Below are 24,179 nucleotides of genomic sequence, written 5' to 3'. Positions count from 1 at the left end.
TCTATGCCAAAAGATTAATTAATCTTAGCATGCAAAAAGTGTTCTATGTTCTCGATTCCAGTAAGGGGAAATATTCATTTTGGTGGTACATGACATGATTAGCAATGTCAGGAGGTGTTAAAACAATATCGAGTAGCGGCCCTAGATTCGGAAGCGCCATCGCTAACTTTACAATCGTTCATTTATCACAGCTCTTCCGTATTTAATCTTAACCGTAAATAAGCCGTATCATCTACGCCATAGGTATCAATTTTGAACCATCCCCGAATGTAAGATAGGTCTTTTAAGAATTCGGGGGAGGGAAAGCATTTCTCTTAAAGTAACTACACGTGCCAAGTTATTCATTTCTGTACCTTTTAAAAAAAACACAAGGTTGAAAATTGAATGCGTTAAATTTTGCAGTTACTGCGCATAGTCTGAGCGCAGACAGGTCAGTGTCTAACACTAGAGAGAGCATTAAAAGACGTCTCGCGCTCAAGGCTGTGTCTCCACCAGAAATGTGCGAGGATGCGTTAGCGAGGAATGTGTTAAGAACCAATATAATGTGTTTGATGTGTTAAGTCCACATACGTAGTTCAGTAACGTCCACAATGTTTATGACTTAGCTGCGCGTAAAAACATCATCGAAATCGTGTTTAAGGAATGCAAAATACAACATGGACCATTGCATCCTTTGTCAGCAGAGCTGTAAGTTGTTAACTGTTAAGTTTACTAATGTAGGAAGTGAGCAATGGTGAGTACCTATGCAACGGTGTGGGGTGCAACAGCGCAGCTCATACTCATGGCATATCGTATAAAAATTATATATCAATCAAGCAATTACGAATAGGTAAACAGCTAGGCTTACGAGAAATGCGACGTACATTTTGCTCATAATTTTAATTAACACAATGACATAACATAGGATATCTTTTATTTCGAGAATCTTAATGATAGAAGTAAAAATAAAAAGGTCTACTACCTTACCGTAACTATAGAAGTAGCAACGGAAAGCTGTCGATTTAGTTATATGATTTCTATACGGGCAAAAGCTTTTAAAGCCATGGGTCATATTGAACGATATATGAAGAACGATTATGGAATCAATCCCGAAATATTAAGAATGGCTAATTGATACATTTTGGCCAATCCGATCTCAAGTTTTCTATGAGATTGGTTCGCAATGTCGGTATTGGAGAACACCGGTTAGTATCCTACATGTTCAACTCGCGGGATATGGCTATCGATTGAAAGAACAGCCTGTGTGATTTAATTTATTTCGCGAAATCTATCGGGGCTGATCTCTAAAGCGGAAAAAAGTCTCAGCTGGGTGCTTGGGGTGGCGGGGGCCGGGGCGGGGGCGGCAGTTTGGCGAGCGCCTGCAAGCCGGGCGGACGTGCGCGAGTGCTTGTGACGTCATCCCCCACTGACATGGATCTCGCTGAAGTATGTGCTCTTTTACTACTCTACCAGGTTTAGAGGTTATCGTAGTGAGGTTTGGTGAAAGAAAATGCATTGAGAATTGGTATTAATGCTTTCGTGGTTTTCCCAATTTATTGAGGAAGACGTAGGAATTGGTGGAATAGGAATAAAAACGTATGTAGCAGATGCCTTAGCGCGTAAGTAGGTACTTATTGATCACAGGGATTGGTAACAAATAAAAAAAGTGACGAAATTCTATTCATTATACGGAAAAGGTCCCTGTAAGTACTTAGTTATCCACACGGAACAGATTATCTTTGATAATCGGAGGGAACCTCGTGTCGTGTTGACTCGTTCAGCGCTAATCACAACAGTGTTGAATGTGTCGTGACAACACATTGTCGTTTCTCAACTACGAAGCATTTTCGATACCCGCAGAAGTACTTACATGTTGTCGGCTACGATGTTTTTAGTAGTTTATGTATACAATACAATACAATACAATACAAACCACACCTAACAAAGAGAATACAGCAACTCAAGTAGTGGTAAACAACCGGCGGTATGTATGTGGGTGGGTATATTTTGTATTGCGTTCCGTGGTAGCATCAAAATTACAAATTGTTATTAGTTCGCTTGATAAGAACTACATTTTTGAATCTTTACAGAGTAGTCGGACCAACACTAAGCTAACTGCATGGCATTTACAATGTCAATTATGAAATGTCATAATTAATATCAAATTTAAGTAAATATGAAAATGACGCTGCCTTACTTTGTTCTATTCAAGTCAGTATAAAGTCAGCTTAAGCTTAGACTAGTTAAGTAAATACGCTTAGCACTTTTAATGATGACTTTTATTTTTACTTAAGTGCTTTTACATATTAATAACTTTAACACTAACGCTTAACGTTAAGCAAAAAAAAATCGCCTCCAAATGTTTTTAGGCCACGGCCTAACAACAGATGGTTTACTTTACAAAATACTATTGAGAAAAACTTGAAACCATACCAAGTACTTATGGCGTAGCATTTCAGTGAGGATCGGCGTCGGCGTCGGCGAGAGGAACGCATTAAGGATAAGAGAGGGATGGTAATAAGCTCCAAACTTCTTGGAACAGAGGATCACAAATTTTCTAATATCGTGGAAAATATCTTATTACAATAGATCTGCTTGCAGCGTTAGTGCATTGCACGTATATTATATTGCCGTTTATGTACCTATCTACTCGTATGTGTACTTGTCAAGCATATATATACGCTGATTTAACCCAAATACTTATGGTAATAAATATGGTATGTATGTCAAAAGACAAAATGAAAAAACCGGCCAAGTGCGAGTCGGACTCGCGCACCGAGAGTTCCGTACATTACATAATTTTAACAATGTATTTTTTGTGTGAAACGTGAGTGAAAGGTAAATTGCGGTTTACGATTTATGACGTATTAAAAAAAACTACTTACTAGATCTCGTTCAAACCAATTTTCGGTGGAAGTTTGCATGGTTTTGTACATCATATATTTTTTCCAGTCTTATCATTCTCTTATTTTAGAAGTTTCAGGGGGGGGGGGGACACATTTTACCACTTTGGAAGTGTCTCTCGCGCAAACTATTCAGTTTAGAAAAAAATGATATTAGAAACCACAATATCATTTTTGATGACCTATCCTTAATAGATACCCCACACGTATGGGTTTGATGATTTTTTTTTTATTGAGATTCAGTTCCAAGCATGGGGAACCCCAAAAATTTATTGTTTTTTTCTATTTTTGTGTGAAAATCTTAATGCGGTTCACAGAATACATCTACTTACCAAGTTTCGACATTATAGTTCTTAGAGTTTCAGAGAAAAGTGGCTGTGACATACGGACGGACGGACAGACAGACAGAAAGACAGACATGACGAATCTATAAGGGTTCCGTTTTTTGCCATTTGGCTACGGAACCCTAAAAACTGCTAGTAATATATGTACCCACTATTTCACCTCGATGACAATTGAATTGACACTTAACTGACACTGACAATTTATTTCTGGGCCGATAAGTAACGACGGTACCTAGCGTCAAATTGTAATTGGTCGGACATGCAATGTGCGGCAAATGTAGGGGTGGTGAAACAGGCGAGAGCTATTCGTGATAAGTATCACTTTGTTGTGTTATGAGAAAACGTTACAACTTGCACATATGTACTGTACCAGTATATACTAGTTAAACAGAGGTGATGACCCCCGCCCCCGCCCCCTTACCCCCGCCCCCCGTGATCACCACTGCTCGATTGGGTACTGCACTGTGCTGTGTGCACTCAGGTTTATTTGCAATATGCGATGCTAATGCAATCATTCGTTTCTGGCGAACTCGTGTATGAGCACTTTAGCAGTATAACACTACAGCAGTACGTATACAGGTTGGTACAGTCAGCATCTAAATAGCATTCTCTGATTGCTTAACAAAAAGACATATGAAAGTATATAATGCTTTAAAGAACAATTAAATTATTGCAAATACTTTTGAACTGTCGGATTATATTTCTATTTTGAAAAGTGTCCGAGGGTGGAAGATACTGTTGGTGCGTTAATTACGTACCAACGTTAACCGTCCTAAAGTAAAAAAAATCGGCTTTTTTAAGTTCGTATAAACGAACTTAAAAAAAAACGTCTTAAAAATTACTCTTAGTGCGCTATACCAATTCGTAAATTTTGAAATAATACGCTAAAGTTTAATCAATTATATGACCTTCTTGTAAATTAAGGGCTATGCCTACTAATAGGTCTTAGTGAGATTTTCATTTGTCTTTTGCTCCTGACGGTTAAGTTGGGAGTCCCCTTGATGAAACAAATGCTAAAAATTTTAACTAGTTGAGCCCAACACTACGGGTACATCGGGACCGATTTTAAAATGAGCCTCTGTTAAACTGTTGGGGAACAATAAAGACAACAATGTTGTGTGTGTTGTTATCTCTTCCTTTCGACCAATGAAGGAACTCAGTAATGTCAGAATGCGGAGACGCTACGTACTCGTCTCGTACGCCGTCGATACTATTTTCATGAAAGAACCCCCGCGACGCGACGGAAATCCCCGAGGAACGTTATCGTAATGAGGAATTGGTGATTGGGGGGATACGCCATTTATTTTCTATTTTGGTTTCTTTGTCTCGTCAACGTTTACAACCGACAACAATGAAACATTAATCAATTTTTTATTGACTCTATTTAGTGAGATGTTTTTTTTCCATAAAATGTAATCCTTGAAAGGAACTAGTATTCTAGAGCAGTGGTTCCCAAAGTTGACTGGGCCTCGACCCCCCTAACAGATACTGCCAGGGACCTCTACTTGGCCGTCTTCAAAAGGGGGCATAAAATATTATTGATAATAACGCTCACTCAAGATTCCCTAGTAATTTCAGGACCCACTCAATATTCTCTCGCGACCCACCAATGGGTCGCGAACAATAGTTTGGGAAATGCTGGTCTAGAGGAAAGGCGTGTAAGTTTTAAACTAGAGGTTGTTGAAACCCCTACTCGTACCAATGAGTTTCTTGGGACTTATGTAATGTACTTTATTTCTAAGGCCTGTTTTCCTTACTGGTTAGAAGGTCTGATGGCAGCCTCTGCTGTGAAAACTACTTAGTGCGAAGTGCCTGGGACAGTTCTTCAGGTAAGGTTGCAAGAAGCGGGCGGGGAATGGGGAAAAGGGTTAAATTAGAAAATAACATAATTTCAAACATGTTACGAAAATTTGTAACGTCTGGTAACACGCGTATGGATCGAAATTTGAATAAAGAGCTTCCGTGACGGAAATCCCCACGGATGGATATCGTAATGAGGAATTATTATTATTAGTGATCGGGGGAATCAAGGGGGAATTGATACCACGGTTTATTTTATTTTGCTTTCGATTCGATGTCGACACTTCTTTAATGTCAATGCCGAACACAAGGGAAAATAAATTAACAACTAAAGAATACATCAACTGTACTTCGATCCGGGTTATTAGGTCCTGTTCCCGAAAGTTGAGAAAATCGGTAAAATAAATGCCCACATTTTTGGTACAGTGGAAAAATACCTCGTGATTGGTTATGGGCGATGTACTTACTTAAGTTAGGCAGTATCTATCCTTTGATGTAAGACTTGTTCAAAGGAATTAATAATTTAATAACTTCAATCATTGTTACGCGAAAATAGCTACATATAAATTTACGTTATGATTTTCCTTCAATGCTTGCATACTGAAATGCAGATAATGCAGACTGAAATGAAAATACAAGAATAATCTGAAAATTTGTGGTATTCCCCCCGATTGTCAAAGCACAGCCAACGAAACTGAAGTTACTGAACATGAACACAAAGACTTGACGCAACAATATCCAAGCGCATATCGTTAGATACTTCGCTTCGTTCCTAGTCGCATTGTTCGGTAGCTACCTACCCTAGCCTAGGACATGAGAGACACATTGATAGCTATCTAGTGTAGTGTAGGGCTAGACAATGCAGCTTACTAACGCTTAGCGCAGATTGTCCCCGGGCGATGTCGCCAACTATCCGATACTAGATATTTAATTATGCCGGAAGCTACTTCAAAGCTAGAGAATACGTATAAGCTAGGCAACTGTTTTTTTCGTAGGACTTATACATACAGTAAAACGTGCTTATTATAGTAGCATCATTGGCATCATTGCTTTCCGAACTATTTACGCTGTGCGCAAAAGTTGGAAGTCCAGTCGAGTCGGCCACGAGTCCACGACAGCCCCCTCTGCAGGATCGATTCCGGCGCGACGCACCGCCGCCGCGGAAAACTCGCCGCTTCAAAATCGTCGCGCGGCCGTTTGCTATCTTAGCCAATCAATTCCGGCATTAAATGAATAAATGGCTATGAGCTGTGAACTGATCAAAATTGTCACTACACTTATAAAACAAAGTCCCCCGCCGCGTCTGTCTGTCTGTAGGTTTGCGATTAACTCAAAAACTACTGACCGGATTTTCATGCAGGTTTCACCTATCAATAGAGTGATCCTTGAGGAAGGTTTAGGTGTATAATTTGTTAGTTTTGTGTAACCCGTGTGAAGCCGGGGCAGGTCGCTAGTTTTGAATAAAAGTTAAAGTTGTCATAACGTTATTCTATCTGAGTAGTGAAATATTTTCGCAGTGTACAAAACTGCGAGGTAAAGTTTGTCGCGATAACCCTCTGCGAGATTAATCCCAACGCCACACACTGCAACTGTGGCAAATACGCCATTTCCGAGCCGCTGATACAATCTCAGTCAATCAATCCCGGAATTGAATGGATGCAAGAGTCGTCGTCAACCATTCAAAGTAATTTTAATTACAAATGTGTTTTACGTAACATTATTGTATACCTATCTGTGCTTAAGTGATGTGCGGAAGTTAGAAGCGTAGCTGCAGCATTCTATTAGTCTCACTATTCTATTACTCTCTGCTAAATTACTTGAAATTGCTTTGGCTTGGAAGCCGAATTTCGGCCTGATCGACTGATGGTATATTCCATAGCCTGGATTTAAAAATGTTACAATGTTTTGGTTTTGGTTACTATTGTTACAAAACATCTATCCACTACCACCATCATAATTCATAGAGAAAACAAAAGAGTTGCGTTATCAAAACACATTTCGCTAGAATGCTCTAATTAGACATCGGTTACACGCTAATTATGGCGTCAGTTCAGTCATAAGTCTTATTCGAGTTTTCACTGATGCCAGAATGATGGAAAATGGACGCGATTACACGATCAGTCCAGACTGACAACAGACTGATAAAATAACGACACAGTCGCTGTTTGGACACAGAGCGCAACACAGTACCTTTAGTCTTGTGGTCTAATATGGACATTATAAAAAAAGGCCTGTGCTATGATAATTATCGCTTTACTGTTAAAAAAATGTATAAAAAGAAAATGGTGGATGAGAAGCTATTGTTTATGAATAAATGAAATGAAATGAATGAATGAAATGAAATTTATAAGTTTAAATAAATAAATATTAAATATTATAAGGACATTCTTACACAAATTGACTGTCCCACGGTAAGCTCTATAAGGCTTGTGTTGTGGGTACTCAGATTATATGTAATATAACAAATACTTAAATACATACGTATTCTTTACTATTGGTATATTTCGCGTGTAAATGTTAGAGAAGTCAGATTTTGTTTTGTGTTGGACGTTTCGCTATCATCACATGAACGTAAGGTGAAATATGTATTCACTGTTCATTACTTTATTGTTTTAAGTAGGTACTGTACTGTAGGTACTTGTAGTAACGAAACGGCCAAGCCACATATTTTGACTAAGGTGTAGAGTTTGTGAAGTTAGGGCTTGTAGAGTTAGAAGCTTGGCTCTACATGTGATCTGATAACTTTTTGACAGTGCAAGCCTTATGGTTTCGTTTTGGCAAATATTTTACATGAAAATGTTTTTGGTGGGATTTAATTTTCATTAGTCCATCAGTTCGTGTTACAATATAATTCTCTCTTCATCTGACCAGAATGATGGACTGAACTGACGCCAGGATTAGCGTGTAACCGATGTGTTATAACTAGTCACCTTTACGCTACACGGATCCCGCCGGTAGGGATGGTGACGACGCTCCGCCCGCCGCCGCCGCCGCCGCCGACGCCGAGCCGGAACTCGCGAATAATACGCTGTTTCCGAGCGGTCGGATACCGTCGCCGATACCGTCCCGGCCAATCAATTCACCCCGCCATTGGTGGGGTCAGGTTAGCTTATATTATTATAATAGTCCTTTCAATTTCACACCGAAATTAGCATATCAGTCAGTACCTAGAGTGATACCGGTGTAGTTACCGTTTCTGCAATTTTTGGGGGTTTCAAAACTGTGTGCAATTAGTGTGTTTCAAAGTTTCAATAATGTTCTTAACTTCTTGGAACACAAAAGTTACATATCAATATTAATTCTGTACGAAATACCAAATAACTACCATTTACGAAACGCCACACACATATATATACCTACGCGATCTTCCTAAACTCGAAGAACTTCAACATCCCATCCTATAGATTCGACAGTCCCTCAGAGATGAGCATGTGCGACGCATACAAAATGAGCAACTGATTTAATTCCTGGTTTGAACCTGGCGCGGCGTATAGAAGGCAACTTCTTTCGTCTGGTTCCATATAAGTTTAGCTTGCGACATGCGCTTGCAACACGCATAATCAACGAACTGATACGAAATAATGTTAAATAGCAACTGAAATCGCATTTAGAATGGCATTATCAAACATTCCATACAAGAGCATTTGAACGAACAACTGTTCTGATTAAAGTCGGTTTGTTGCCATCGGCCTAGCAGTAGGTGATAATCAATTCGATCTCTGTCGCTCGGCTGCTGTCTGTACCTACCCATGACCATCCTTTATTTTTTATTTTTTTTGCTGGTTTCAAACCAGCGTTTATATCGTCTGAAAAGCTTTCTTAGCATATGGATGCCTGCAACTGTATAGGCATGCGCTTTCCTGACCATTTAGTAGAAACATGTACAACATTATTTTATTAACCCCATACTGTAGTATATTTAAAGGGGCCCACTGACTATCAGTCCGCCGGACGATATAAGCCTGTCAGTTAGAACAAAAATTTGACAGTTCCGAACAACTGACAGGCCAATATCGTCCGGCGGACTGATAGTCAGTGGGCCCCTTTAGTAGCTAAACAATTTTACCAAACTTCCAACATCCCATAGATCCGACAGCCTGTAGCAGAGATGAGCACATGCGTCGCATACAAAATGAGCAACTGATTTGATTGCGCCCTTTGAGCCTGCTAGATTTGTCGTGTAGTCTTATGCATTCAGAATTCCACCTTATTGCATAGTTAACAAAGTTCAAATTGGAAAGGTTCAAATTGGAAAGAACACCGACTAGACTATTCGCAGACAATGCTCAAAAGGCCTCAGTGTCGTTTGTGAGGTTCATCATAATTATCGTCATCTAAGCCGAAAGACGTCCACTGCTGGATAAAGGCCGCAGGCGCAATGGCCGCATGAGGTTAGCTAGGTTATTTATTCACTTCATAGATAGTGCGTTCGTAAGTACTGTCGTCCAGATTGTTAACTGACAATTTGAAACCTTATTGCAAGGACATAAGGGCCACTGTTGCTTTGATAAGAGTGTTGCTGTTAGAGTTCTATAATACTTGGCTTTTGTACGTAAGGAAAGCGCGTCGATACGGAAATATTGCATCGTAGTTGCAACTGTATACCTAGAGCTTGCACTGCTTGCAGGCCAGGCAAGGAAATATAGGCATAGCTCATTGCTTCAGTAGTATAATCTAGTCTCATAATATATTTATTGTGACTATGGTGTGTCTCGTCAGTTTTGACTATTTCATTTTTCTAGACATATTGACCGGGATATAGACCGTGATTACCTTTTGTATTATTTATGAGCTCCCGATATTTCGACGCAGTTACATGCATCATGTTCACGGGTGGCTGAAGATAGCGGGTGGAAGCTAATCTTGCAATAATTACACTTAAATAAATATTTGATAACATGTCAATCCATGCAAAAACGAATACTTAACTAAAAAATAAAGATACCTGGATAGTACCAATATTACGTATACGTACGACGTAATAGAAAAAATACTAATACCAAAAAATCTGATGCCTATTTCCAATATTTACATACAGTAATCGGTTTTCATTGCCCGTGAGTGTATTTCCGGATAATATATCAAAAAATCGCTTGGAACAAGTCGCTTGTCGTCCTATCACGGAGTGACGGATGACCGCGACTAAATAAAAACACGACACATTCTCGCCTCATAACATAACCTAAACCTAAACCACTGACCAACGGATAACATCATATCGCTGACAACATGAAAGAGAGACGAACGCTCAGCTCAACCGAAATACAAGTAAGTGAGCTCTCTCACGATGACGCTCATATTATACTAATGCAGTACTAATTACTCGACGTATATTACCGTCATAAGTTACCTTTATAATACCCATTGAACGTCATATATTGAAAATGTAACGAGTAACACTGTCTTTCTCTCTGTTACCTCTTCACGCTGAACCTATTATAGATGACATTTGGCATGGAGATAGTTTGAATCCCGGGGAAGGAACAAATTATACTTTTTATATCAATCAGTTATCATCTGCGGTGTGCGGACAAATATATTGTAAATATAGGAATAAATGTCTATTACTTTTTCACGGTAAAACCGCTGAACCGATTTAGTAAGGAGTTTCGAAGAGGAGCAAGTGATAATTTAATTTTCATCCCGAAAATCACCATTCCATACAGACAAAATTGCGGGCAGAAGCTGGTCGTGTATAAATCGCGAGGTATAATCGACTCGCAATGGCAGACGCAGTGAATACATCATAAACTAGCCTTTTTGCCTCAACCACATGATACGTTAGTTTTTGCACAGAAAGCCACATTTTCTGCAATATATTGCAGGGTTGCGGACTTTGATTTCCATCGCGCGAACACAAATAATGGAATATCGTTGGCACGATTGAGTGACCATACGTAAACCTTATTGTATAGTGATAAGGTCGGTTATTGGTTAGTTAACGTTGTACTCACAGGCGTATAGTGTTGATAATCTGGGGATCAATACAAAAGGTTTGGATTCTATCGAACGCTGTGCTTTACATATAAATGGACCAGTGGTTTTTTGGTATAGATATAGTTAAGAATAGTCAAGAGAATTTGGGACGGGTACCTCCGTGACCCGATGGCCTGTTGGTCAGGGCCTTAGCAGCGTAATCTAAAGAGGCCGGTTCTATTTCGGCCTTGGCAACTAGAAGACTTGGACACTTTTTTTTAGTTTAAGATATCTTTTTCTGTTTATGGTTACTGTTTTCCTTATTGTGAGGTTTGATGGGTAATTGGGTAAACTTTTATATTATGATAGAATAAAGCTGTTCCACGGAAGATGGGAACCCATTCAAGAAAATATTGTAATTTTTAGAAAAAAAGAGTTACCGTCAACCGGGTTAAATAGGGATGGCTGGGGTGAATAGGGACAAAACTAATTTTGTGATTTACCTGACAATGTCTTAAAAAATACCCACTCAAATTGTATTATTTGAGAATAATAGTAGATTTTGTATGATACAATTTGTGTGGGTAGGTATTAGGAAACAGTCTGATAAATCAGATTTAAAGTTTTGTCTCTATTCACCCCAGCCATCCTTATTCACCCCGGTTGACGGTATTAAAAATTATAATGCATAATTATCACCTTTATTATCAATTTAGCTCGACGTCATTTTAGTTATCTCGACGTAAAATGTTTCCAATTTGGTACCCTGTTCCATTGTATCAACCCAAAATTCTATACATATTTCTCCCTTGTCAAACATTGTGTGGATAGACGCCGGGTCGGATGTCGATGGTGCTGCAATTAATTTTATTTGCTTCCGTCGTATCTCTCATCTCCCCTCCGCGGACTATTCGCCGTTATTGCTATTTCCCCTTAGTCCTTCCTTTACTATCGCCTCGAGAGTGGGGTAAGTGTAGACACTGTAGACTTAAACGAAAATGTAACCTATACGAGTTAGTTATTACATTTATTCTAAAATGTCCATTCTTAGACTCTCTGTCATAATCATAAACTATCTCGTGTCCGCAATTTGATTTGCATGGAATGATGATGATGATTGATAATTGTGAAAGATAACTATTGTTTGTCTGTTACCTCTTCACGCTTAAACTGCTCAACCGATTTCTATAGAATTTGGTATGGAGATAGGTTAAGGCCTGTAAAAGGACCGATAGAAAAGTTTTTATTGCAGTAAAACTTCTTTAGCCGCGACTAGAGTACGAGTAGACTATACACCCCAGGCCTGAGTATATCGGTTCAGAAGAGACACTTCAGCTATGGGTTTTCCTCCAGAAGTTCGCAACGAAAACTATTTTATTGCAAAAGGGGAAGCTAGCCGGTTTAATTGGCTGACGATCCGTCGACAGTGTCGACACACACCCAGTCCAGACAGAATGGCGCGCGCGGATAAAGGAAATAAAAGCTTGTAAAATAATTTAACTCATGTATGGTTAGAGCTTACTCAGCAAAGAGTATATAATGGAAGAATCCTTCGCCTCGATGATGAAGTCTAGCCTGTTGAGGATGTAGTCCTGGGGGCCCTAGGGCCTAGCCAATTGACAATCGTTTTTATAGAAAATGCCAATCGAAACTTAACGAGTTCGCTTACCATTTTTTGCTGCAAATTGTACTATACAATATTAAAATAAATAACCAAAGAAACTTCGATCTTTTACTAACTTTGCAGTTTGAATTATTCATAAAGGATCTAAGAAGTTCCTAGACGCAAGCAAAATCTGTTATTTTAATTGTCTACCTGCTAACTTTAGCACGAATCATAGTTTAGATGCTAAGTAATTTAGTTCAGCGTTCAGTTAGATTTTAAACATCTTGCAATCGGCAGAGAACCGTGGACGGGGTAGGCGGAGATGACAGTCGACTTTTGATTCCTTACTTTCAAATAAGTAGGCGAAGAAAAAAATTATAATAATTGCAGTGCAAGTCTTATGTATATTCTAGAGCAGTCTTGTACAGATAATTTTGAGATCATTCCTTGCAATATAATTTCTCTTGACTGTATATTTCTGCAGTCAAACCTATCTTTCCACCCAGACATTAGATAGACCCAACATAGACAGTCCCACTCTATTTATATGTTGATTACCGCAATCGTACCTACGACCGGGACATGATGAATAAGATAACGTCTAGTTATTCCTTAACCCCTGTCCAGTTATGGCGTAACCTCGCCACCTTAACAACTGTATGTGACTGGGGATCTTATCAACTGGTCGCCTGAGGCTTGCCCTGTGAGATGGGAATGGCTTGATAGTGCTAAATTGTCTGGGGACGTACATTTTTACGATGCCAGTAAAAGTTGTGGGCTAGACAATGTTTCTATTAATTTTGTTTCATGTCTATAAAGTAATCAAGTTACATTGTGAAAAATTGTTTGCGTTGCTTCATTTTAAGCTTCACGAAACTGTTATTTGGATAACGATTTAATATAAAACAACCTACAGATAAACTACATCTATTCGTCTATCAGTTTTCCTTGCGGTGTAGGGTGTGCGGTGCTTACAAATACGATTCTAAAATTGTTTAAAATTCTTGAATTTTCCTTTTGATTTTATAATTTTTTTGCGCAATTAGTCTCTTCACGTACTTACCTACTTAGCACGGAAGTATAACAGTTCACTAAAATAAAAACAGAACTGGGATACCATCTGCTTGTAAATTCAGTCATGTTGTGTACATATAAGTATTTATGTTTAATTATATGAACGGGTCTACCGCGATCTAATTTCATTGTTGTGTATCAAAGTTCATCAATTACTGTAGACCCGTTCGTATAATTAAACATGTGCTCAAATCGCGAGAGTTTATATTTAAGTGTTATACATATATTTAGTTATAACGCGAACTAAATATTCCATAAGTAGATGGGCTCCTCCTGTGACATGTAGAAGGACAAACAAATGTTTGACGAATCAAATTTTACTTTACTTCATTATAGTTTCATCAAATCCGTCAAGGCTTCCATTTTGACACCACTAGAAGCTTTGTGAACACCAAAGGCAATCTCCGCCAATACAAATGATCCCGCAATATCTCTCAAAGAACTGCCAATCTTGCTGCTTTCTTAAACTCTATTGGCTTAGGAATAAGAGTGACAGCTGGTAGATTTAGATAGCAAAGGCAAGCGAGTGCTATATTTGTCACTGAACTCTATGGCCTTGGGAATAAAGACGGTTGAGCAAAGGCAAGTGCTAGTCAATTACGATGGCGCCCGCGGCACAAAGGGTGGTTTCGGGTCCCTAGCTCCCTACACACACGAACATACACAAATTGATACGTGTTGACAGCATCACAATCAGAAACACACCAATAACTTGATGACTGCAGAAGTAGCACTTTAAAAAGAGTAGATTTTGAAACAAGCAGTTGGGTTATTTATGGGTTCTTTTTAGGATTCCGTAGCCAAATGGCAAAAAACGGAACCCTTATGGATTCGTCAATGTCTGTCTGTCTGTCCGTCCGTATGTCACAGTCACTTTTTTCCGAAACTATAAGAACTATATTGTTGAAATTGAAATTTAAGTAGATGCATTCTGTAAACTGAAACTCAATTTTTTTTTTCTTCAAACCCATACGTGTGGGGTATCTATGGATAGGTCTTCAAAAATGATATTGAGGTTTCTAATATCATTTTTTAGGGTTCCGTACCCAAAGGGTAAAAACGGGACCCTATTACTAAGACTCCGCTGTCCGTCTGTCCGTCTGTCTGTCTGTCACCAGGCTGTATCTCATGAACCGTGATAGCTAGACAGTTTAAATTTTTACAGATGATGAATTTCTGTTGCCGCTATAACAACAAATACTAAAAAGTACGGAACCCTCGGTGCGCGAGTCCGACTCGCACTTGGCCGGTTTTTTTCTAAACTGAATAGTTTGCGCGAGAGACACTTCCAAAGTGGCAAAATGTTTGTCCCCCCCCCCTGTAACTTCTAAAATAAGAGAATGATAAAACTAAAAAAATATAATATGATGTACATTAGTTACATTACAAGATTGGTTTAAACGAGATCTAGTAAGTAGTTTTTTTTACCTTTCACTCACGTTTCACATAAAAAATACATTGTTTAAATTGTGTAATGTACGGAACCCTCGGTGCGACTCGCACTTGGCCGGTTTTTTTATATTTTACCTATACATATAATTGCCAATATTAAATATTTTTTCATACCTCGACAATTAATGAGTAAAATTTCAACTGCACACGCAGAAAGTTATAAAACATTGAGTAATAGAGCCTTATTTTATGGAGGTCACCTACATCTCCTAAAATCGGACCAATCATTTGACCTTTTGGGTTGTATTTTTATTAAAGTTCTTAATTTTGGGTACCAACACGAAACAAAGTTTTGGCCAAAACTTGCTTCCATATGATTCACCTACATAAAAATTGAAAGAAAATGATTAAATAAAAGTTTCGCCACATTGCTTATTTGAGATAAACGTTAAAAATATATAAACTGATAGATGATCAGTTCGGGGTCTCTCATACACACACTCACACCGAGGGTCGAAAACACGTCGACACGTGTCAAAGGCACACATCAGCGCCGTAAGTGTCGGCACGTGCAGGCTTGTGTGTTGGCAAATACGATCGAATTAAAATATTACCGACGCGTCCCAAATCTAAACCCAATCGTTTCTTTCCACGTCCTACATTCTCGCAGAAAAAGGGGGATTTTGGCTAAGAGGGGTAATGATAAATTGATGATTAGGCTAGAGATGACAGTCTGGAATTTTAAGTGAATCGTAATTTTGGGATCCTTGCTTTATTTGCCAATTTAAAGGCCGACAATAATTACGAGTACTAATTACTTAGTTTTTCATCCGACCCCTACGGGTTTTTTAAAGACATTTCACATAAAAAATACATTGTTTAAATTGTGTTATGTACGGAACCCTTGGAACGCGAGTCCGACTCGCACTTGGCCGGTTTCTATTACAAGTTGTGATTATTATTCTACCTAGCGTTATCCGGGCCCCGGCCTTTGCCAGGGTCCGCTTTCCCTACTTGCCTTTCTCCGTTTTGCGCGATCCTGGGCGTCCTCGTATCTGAGCCCGTTATTTACACTCATATCGGCTTTCACGACATCGAGCCATGGCTTTTTTGATGTGCTCCGGGGTCGGGGGCCGTCAAGGGCTAGGTTAAGGCATAATTATGTTTCCTACGTAGTCAGCTGGCCTGTGACAAACGTGGCCGAACCACCGGAGGCGACATTCTTGGAGCTTCTCCGCTACGTCACGGACTGCGAGGCTGCCACGGATGTACTCGTTACGGATGCGGTCAGCGCGCGTAACGCCGTAACGCGTAATTTTCAGCTCTGTAACGCGAAGCTTCTGAACGTGCCTCCCAAGAACCGGCTATGTCTCGGCGCCATAAAGCAGGACTGGACGGATAAATAAACACATATATAAACTAGCCCTTTGAGTATTTTGCGATCGCATATGACTCCTGTGACCTCCCGCCATTTAGACCAAGCCACGCTGATTCGGGCCCGGATATCGTGATCAATGGTACCGGACTCATGCAGATCCCAGGTACTTAAACTTGCCCGTTTTCCTTGGTGAACACCCACTGTGATCGGGAAGGGTTTTGTATCGCCAACGGACGTCCTTACTAAAGAAACCGTATCGCAGTACGTGCATGTCTCGGATAATGTCAATGTAGACTTTTGGCACGTTCTTCACCTTCAGTGCTTCAGTCACCAGATCATACGCCGTAGGGGAACCAAGGGGTTTCGCCAGAGTCCCGTTAGTTGATCAGCAGGATCACCGCGGGCAGATTAGGTTGGGCAGATCCTAAAGTTGTCGGTCGGACCTCATACATCCCTTTGTGATTATGTATTCTTTATTAGACGGTCATCAATGTCACGACCCACTAACCATGTTAAATAGAGCCCCACAGAGAGCTTCCGTCCATCAAAGCGCGCGCGCGGTGAGTCGGTGACGTGACGCGCTTGCATTTAGTTTTACTATCTTTTTATTGCCTCCACACGTCGTGTTACTTCCCTCGTATAGTGACGTTTTACTCCTTTTAGTTCCAATATTAGATGTATGAATAACGGAATGTTTGCATGAGTAAGTAATATATAATGTTTACCTTGAAAGACTCCTTGTTATGAGCTATTTATAATGTGCCTGCGACAGTGCACTGCTCGTCTTCATCTTACCGAAAACCTAATCGAAAGTTTAAACCAACCAGAAAACCTGTAGGCGCTAAGCCCACCTATGCTATGCGTTAGCTCAATTAGGTACGACCATCTACAACCTGTTTTATAGCTTCTAACTCTTATACGTTTGTACAGTGAGCATCAAAAGTAGCGTATCAAATTACGCGTCAATAATATCTACTTTTCTCTTATAGCTTAACAAAAAAAGATATGTCAAATCATCGAGGTATATCTGTATTTACTTGGAAAAGTATTTGAGGGTGTCAGATACTTTTGTTGTTTTAAGCGCTTCTATTGATGCTAACTGTGTACATATTCCACTTAAAGAAGGTTGGTAGAGCAGGAGGAGCGAAGCTCTTTCTTTCTAACTGTTGGTGAGTGACCACAGCTAGTGCAACCGGGCTGAAACGTCGGAAAAAAGGTAAAATAAAAAGACTTTTTATCGCGTTAGACCCGTTAATGGCATTATTTATGTACAAAACGCGAAAGTTTAAAGTCTCCTGAAATTGTTTACAAAATTACAATATTAGGTACCTGCCGATGACCCAACTTCACGTTTAATAGGTTTCTGTTGTTGTTCTACAGTGATCAAGTACTCGTGGATTTATATTTACTGTAGGTAGGACGTAAGCAACATATTTAAGTTACAGAACACAACAATGATAGCTTTTTCCACGTTTTTTTCGTGTTAAAGTATCCCTATTCATTTGAAATGATATGAATCGGTTTCGCTCTTTAAGCGTGCAAAAATAAACAAACAAACGAACAAGATAAAAATATTAATAAGACGTAATTCTTTTGAATTTCTTATGTTGTCTTAGTATTCTGGTATTACTATTACGGAGTTCACACCACGGCTTTCGATTTCAAATACCATATATTATTATAATTCTTCCTACTTTCGTTTTTCTTGTAATAAGGCAGAATTTAAACGATATTTCACGACAGAAATCGGTAATACCTACTTTACAATTGTGAGCCAGAATGCGTGAAACGGCCATAGTGCCTTCCAATTTCAATTTTCGGGAAATAAATCTACGTTTTTAGGGGTTCGGCCCTCATATGTAAAGCGGGGGAGCTTTGAGCACCCTCTCGAGAAAATTTGTTGGAGGCAGTTTGAGCACTTATGTGAAATTCGAGGGCTTGTGCGTTACTATTAACGTATTCCATTCATTTTCCACGACTATACGGTTTTTTTACCATTTTACAAATGATCATGAGCTTTTTGTTGCCAATATGAGCAGTCTCCACATTTTATATAAACTTTCGTGTCTATTTTTTACAGTACCTAGTATTGAAAATGGATTGTCCATGTGCGATGTGTTCTCAAAAAAATGCAGTTGTCGGAAACAGTTGGTTTCGAAATTATTTCTTGTTATAAACTATTATTTATAACGATAAGCTGTATTTATTTATTTATTTGGAGTGAAATTCCCTAATTGAAATGAATAAATATTTATATAGGTATATGGTGAGCCAGGGTTATTGGTTGCAAATTATAAAGAGTCTAGAGCTAGAGCCGCTTGTATTCGTGACACACACATACACTCTACTCTCGAGTCATAAAAAAAATCATCCATGGTATAAGTGGCTCTAGCTCTAGAGTCACTTTTTGTATGTTTAGAGTAGTTAAATTTGCCCCATAGTCGCAAGTAACCTGGCTAACGTTATGTAATTTAAACACCATTGCATTACTATCATAGCATTACTAAAGTAAAACTCTGCTAATCCATTTCCGGAAATGAACATTGAGTCTTTTAAACACTGAGATCACCTCTACAGTCTATTATAGTCCACTCTCTACAGTCTACTAGTACTCTACAGTGATGCACTCGTCGACTCGTCAAAATGCTCATCGTACTCCTGCTAGAGAGTTGAGTTGAGACTAAGCAACTCAACTCTCAGTCAGGGTTACCACATTAGGGTTACCACATAATTAAACGTGTAGGTATTAACATAGCTTTAGTTTTTAATTTATATATGGTAGTGTGACTACTTAAAAAACACAAATCAAAATATTTATAAAGTTGTTCAAAGCTTTAGGTTGTTTAAAATGTTGGAAGTCATTATTCATTAAAGAAAAAAGGACAGTAATACAAGTAGTTGGGGAAAATGACTGTTTATTCCTAATTAAACCTGTATTTTATAGCTATCTCTGGTAATACGGAAATTTTTATATGGTGATAAAGAAAGAAATAATATTTGGAACTGAAAAGAAAACCGGAAATAATACTAAGTTTACATTAGATTTACTAAATTGACCCATAATCTACCACTACTTACTTTATTATAAGAGACAAACTGTTCTTAAAATGGATTACAGAAAACATGTATTTTCATTATGATTAAATTATACCCTGTCGTTTTCAAGTACATAGAGCCCTAATGGCGACTGTAGTACCGTACGTTGAGTTAAAATTAATAGCCAATTGTACTTAAACCCGCACTTAAAACGTCAGGGCCGTATAAGAAAAATCACGAGGACTTTTAAAACTTGGTGACCCTACGTCCCAGCGCGGCGTAATCAAGTGCCCGGGATTATCCCATCCCTGCCCCCCCCCTTCAACCCCTCCCCCTGTCTCGTCGAGAGATAAAGGCGCCGCGTGAGTTATCACTGCGCAATTCACAAACGGTTGACGACCGCTGCCGGAGTAGGGAATCGGATTTGGGCCCCTAGAGAGTTTATTTGAAAATTTGACGTATTGGTATGAAATAAGGAGATTTGGGAGCATATTAGTTAGTTCACGTCCACAAAGCACCTGGGGTAGAAGCTAGGGGAAATATGATGATTTACGTACTTCTAACTACCACAAACTTTAAATTAAAAAGATAATATTTGGGGTAGGAAGTTATTATCCAATTTAAGTTTAGTTTTAAATATTAGTTAGTTACCTTCCTTCCTAAAATTAACCACTTTCATTTCATTTCCTGAATATTCATTGAGGAACACGTTCCTCCTTCGGATGAAATGTGTAAAGTTAAATTATAATATAGCCGTGCTCAGGGGTTGAAACGTTTGATGAATAGCCGCTCGGGGCGATGGCCGTCGGACTTTGAAAAATAGGCGAAGATTGCAACGAGAGTGGCGTTATGGTGTATCTGTATCTCTTCACACACAGTTGCGTTTGGTCGCACATCGCCAAACAAAAAATACACTGAAAAGGGGTGACAACGGGTCTCTTTCATTAACCCGACTTGCAAAGTGGTCGTTTTCGCCCCGCCCTTACATACGGTGCTGAATGCTGGCCAGTGAAAAAAGTCCATACCACTAAAGTGCATACGACGGAGATGAAGATGCTGAGATGGGCGGGAGGTGTCACCTTGTTAGACAGGGTCAAAAATGAGTTCATCCGTGGCAGTTTTAAAGTCAGACCCATTGAGGAGAAACTCGCTGAAACCCGTCTAAGGTGGTATGGACACGTAATGAGGAGACCCGAGGATCATATGACCAGAAAGGTCCTCAGTATAAACACCGGTCCGAAGAATCCCGGTAGACCCCTTCAAACTTGGATGTCTGTCATCAACAATGACCTAAAGAAAGCCCAAATCAACGACACGACGACCCAGAACCGAAGAGTGTGGCGAAGATTGACGAGGAGAGCCGACCCCAAATGAAATGGGACGTGGCTAGGCAAAGAGAGAGAGACACTTGAAACTCCAGTGCCCTTTAAATTTAAGAAGCGGATATTTGCTGACCTAAATAAGTTAGTGGTCCCGAGTTTAAATCCTGTTAATATCAAATAAGTATTAGCAACTTTAGAAAATAAGCTCAGCTGAGTGACGTGATGGCGTATCTCGTTCACACACAGTTGCGTTTGAGCGCCACCACACTTCGCTAAACATAAAATATCTAAATCATCCCTTTAGCGAGTTTAGCGGGCTTATCAAGTTAGCACGCTGCGGCGCGCTTAAGTTTTCGCTTTGTATTAAAAGTCCTCACTTTTTGTATCCTCATCGCTCTGATGGAGGAGATATTAATTTTGACAGTTAGGTACATGTATACACCAACTAGGTAATCATGATTTAAATTGCAAAAAAAATAATCAATCAATTCCGGTTCAAGGGTCGGCATTTAAAAACACCCACCTACACTTGGAAGACTTAGACCAGTCACATCAACTTTTGTGAGTCTGATATTCTTAAAACAAATGATTTCTAGAGTGGTTCTCTCTTCTCTCCAGTAATTTGCCGACCTGTGAGTTAGGAGGTTAGATACTTATGGCTAGTTATAGGTATTTCAGTCCTTCCGTGACTAAAATACCGCTTTTCAAAATATCAGTTATACTTGCTAACCCCCTTATGTATAAAACTTAGCAACCTCTTACCTCAGACCTCTGTTAAATTGTGTCTCTGTAACAAACAGAGTGTTTAAGTGACGGATAGTGACGAGTCAACGGTTTGTTAGATTTGCAAAACGTGTATGAGTAACGCCGTAAGCCGTTAAAACCAGCAGATATTCCTTGTTTTAGGAAGGTATGATACTACTAGTGTACTAATAGTTGCACAATAAACACGGTACATTTCACATCAGGGAATACTTTGCGCAGGAAACATTATCTTCAAATGTGCCTGCAGCCTGCAGCTTACTGCAGCAGCAGACAATTTAAAACATAACGTGATATTGCGCGGATGATACCTACTACACAACATTGTACAGTCGTGTTCACACATTTTTGAGCCATTTGTCTGGATCGATATTTTGCCTTCGACTGTACTGTAGTGCAACGTCCAAATACGTAACGTATAGTAATGCAATTAGGAGACAAATGCAATTAAGAAGTATACGATTTTATTACTCGTAGAATACGGTCAAAGACAAAGCTTTTAAAAATTGCATATATTATTTATTTAAGAAATTGGGAGCGTTACCTCCGGGCCGGGCGTTAGCCGCCAAAAAATATATTATTTTTAATCTACTTACTGTTGCATGTTAAGAGAGAAGACAATTTGTAACTTGGAACTTAAAAGAATATTGCTACGGGAATTGGACGGCGAATATTTGAATTTTAAATATCCATCTTTATTACTATGATCTTCTATTTTTAGGTGGAAACATTTATTTACATACAGTGGTACTACGTAAACGAAATTAATAACTAGCTTAAATCTAAAATAGGCCCTTGAGGCATTGTACCAAGGATGCTGGCGGCATTTCCCCGCTGTATCGCAATGCTACAGTTTCGCACTCCGCAGAAGTTGACCAGGTCCAAACACTTATTTAGTTTACCGCTTACGCGTTCTAACGCAGGCAAACGGGCTCCTTTACATATAATTTGCGACCACCACAACCAGCTACTTTGTAATGTAGATTTATTCTCATGCTCCCGTGCCTCATTCAAGGCTGCTGTCACAAAATTATATAAAAAATAGATAAGTAGTTTTAGATCATAACATTCATAAATCATAAATATGAATTTAATGTAGTTGTTGTAGTTAAAATAGTTAAGTGTTGCATGTTGCTAGGTTTACATTCTAATACCACTTATGTTCTCGGTGAGATATGCTTAAGGAAACAACATAATCTATAATAGTTATGTATATTCTGTCTATATTGTTCTTCACTTGGATGCTTCTGTTTTATCTCCTTGTAATAAAATAAAATAAAATAAAAATGCTGATACGTTGTGCGAGAAAGCCGCCAGCTCTTCGGTCACCAGTTACGTCAACCAGACGCTTCGCGATTTCTGCAAACAACTTATGCGCGCTGGGACCCAATGGACCTAGAGTTTCAACTCCAAATGGAACGAAATGATACTCTCTACCGAGGCTCTTATATTTATTACGTTTTAAAATTTCGGCGCTTTCCGCCGCTCCGCCCGCTTTTACATTAGTCCGTTGGAGGTGAGACGGTGCCATTTATCTTTAATTTATGTTTATTTGATATTGATATTATATTTTTGTCAGTGCGATTCGCGGCTCGCTCGCTAACATATTGGTTTGAGCCTGATAAGTTATATCAATATCAAATCCAGATACTATTTGTAAAGTTCGAATGCTGCTCTCGTTCCCGCCGGTGTTGCATTAGGGCAGGTGCATCAAAGTGCCGATTGCATAGAAAAACTTTTCTTCAATATGTTGCAAACTTTATACCCTAATGATGGACGAAATTAGATTGAGTTTAGTAGGAATCTACATATTTTTATAATTTTCCTTTTTTTTATTTAGAATATTTGATACTCTTTAAAAAGACAGGGTTTACTAAAGTCCCTAACTTTTAAGACAAAAATGAAACAAACTGCGGTTGGCTGACCAACCTAATTCGTTCTCGTAATTACACCCCGATACCGTCTCTTCCCTCTCACAACTACTTATCTTGTTTCATTTACTATCGCTCCCTGGATAGCACTTCAACATCTGTTTGTTCTAGAACAGATAATGTTTTTTGCGTTTTCTGGCAACACTATAAAAGATACAGTATTATGATTACGGTAGGTATTTAAAGGTACTTAGTAATAATCGTCAAGATGCGTCATGTCACATTCTCAGGCGGTTGGCAAACAAGTTGCGCGGAGATTTTCTAGGAGAAGGTATATTGGGACTCCCTCCTTGCTAAACTAACTAGTTTTTAAAATTAAATTTATCACATTTTTATTTACAAAACTTAATACAAAAACATCTTCATGCAGCCAAGCCACAAACCAGTCCGTAGCGTAGCTGACTATAACAACTTCCTACCAACCGACTGAACCGACTCGGTAAAACGGTAAATTTATAGTGACATTACATCTATTATAATCTTCTTCTTCTTATGGTGCTATCGGATGTCGGGGATCGTCATGCGAAACGTTTCTTTACTCTTTGCTGTTTTAGAGAGAGTGGCGGCGTCTTTACTACTGGTCCAATCCCTAATATTTCTACTCCATGTTGTTGTTATATCTCACAAATAATATAAGTAATAGTTTTACCTCATGGAAAATCGAATCAAAATTTTTACCTAACATAACTTGAAGTAGGTACTGAGGAAGTAAGTAACTTAGTAATTCCTGATAACA

The 24,179-nt window shown here is 39.0% G+C and overlaps 1 protein-coding gene across 1 annotated transcript in view; it reads left to right on the top strand.

Annotated features, from left to right (window-relative positions):
• Positions 1–1,333: 1,333 nt before the first annotated feature.
• Positions 1,334–24,179, top strand: part of LOC134751910 (uncharacterized) — a 95,687-nt gene continuing 72,841 nt past the window's right edge. The window contains exon 1 of the mRNA XM_063687463.1: positions 1,334–1,425. The gene's annotated coding sequence lies outside the window, so the exon portion shown is untranslated. The remainder of the gene's footprint in view (positions 1,426–24,179) is intronic.

This window comes from Cydia strobilella, chromosome 23, assembly GCF_947568885.1.
Source record: "Cydia strobilella chromosome 23, ilCydStro3.1, whole genome shotgun sequence".
Lineage (NCBI taxonomy): Eukaryota > Metazoa > Arthropoda > Insecta > Lepidoptera > Tortricidae > Cydia > Cydia strobilella.
This window is presented reverse-complemented; position numbering and strand designations above follow the sequence as displayed.